We start from the raw sequence: 1,416 nt of genomic DNA on the forward strand, positions 1-1,416 counted from the left end.
TTTCACGTTGATGGTAACGATTTCGATCACCAGGGAGCAGCTCGTAGGCACAGCACAGAGCAGCCAGAGCCAGTAGGACGAAAGTACTGTGTGTTGACTTGCAAAAACTATGGTTGGTGTGTGAGTGAGTGTTTATATGGCACTAAAAATTCCAGTCTTTTGGTAGGGGTACATCTGTACCCTTTCCGACGTTAGTTATAGTTATAGCCAGCCAGATAATTAAACAGTACCACATGAAAGCATTCCATGTGTCAAAGATGGGCATCAATGCAGTGTTGAATCGCCATAAAGCTTGCACTGTACCTGTTGCTGGAACCAGTCAAAGTGGACCTCGGACATATCGGAAGCCCAAGCGTTCCTCCGATGCTGTGCGAAAAGTGAGATCCTTGGTGCGATGTAAAAACCCTGCAACGCAAAGAGTGATTGCACAGGCACTGCAATGTTTCCCTGCATCTGTAAATCGCATCATAGCCCAAGATTTACAACTTGTGCGGAAGCACAAAGCTCAAGTTCATAAGTTGCGTGCCTCACATGACCAGGACAGGAAGACCAACAGTCGGAAGCTCTACGAACGCCATCTGGCAGGGGACCGCTAGAAGTATGTGGTGTCCCAGGATGAAGCATGGGTGTATCTGTCGGGATGTGGTAAAAAATGGCCATCTACTATGGTCCACGTGATGCAAGAGGTTGATCTGAGTGGGTACGTGAATGTGCTGAAAGTTTTCCTCCCGGGTTCATGGTTGTTGGTGGTTACTGCCATAACGGCAAACTTCCACTGCGCAGAGTGGAGAAAAAGGCTAAAATAAATGTAGCCTATTACCAGACGAATATTTTGGAGCCACTTAACAGACATGAAATTACTTCTCTCTATGGCAGCGACACATCTCGTGTTGTCATCCACCAGGACAAGGCTTCCAGTCATACGGCAAAGTCCACGTAGGCATACATGGATCGGATGGCACGTGAAACGGGCATTCATGCAATCCCCTTTACAGACATCCCTGTGAAATCCCCCGATGCCTCTTCCATGGATTTTTGTGGGTTTCCGTTGTTGAAACGAGCCTTGGGAAGCAGACGGTCCCGCACAATTGAGAGTCTTCGGAAAGCTTGTCAGGAGGAATATGATCATTTGGACCAATGTGTTCTTCAACGCAGTCTCCTCCAATGGAAACTCCGATGCAGGGCCATTGCTGCAAGACAGGGGTATCACGTGGAGCACCACAGCTCGTGGCGTCAAGGTTTTTCTTAAGGTGAGGTGGGTTCTAACTTTGTTACCATGGACGTGAAACGACCTTCTGTAAATGCTCTGTAGAGAAAACACTGTATTAATCCTAATGATACGTGATCAGTAATTTTTATTATTATTACTATTATTTAAGTTTGATAATATTTTGCTGTCATGCCTGATGAATTTGA

Source organism: Lepisma saccharinum, chromosome 13 (genome assembly GCF_977018435.1).
Source record: "Lepisma saccharinum chromosome 13, izLepSacc3.1, whole genome shotgun sequence".
Lineage (NCBI taxonomy): Eukaryota > Metazoa > Arthropoda > Insecta > Zygentoma > Lepismatidae > Lepisma > Lepisma saccharinum.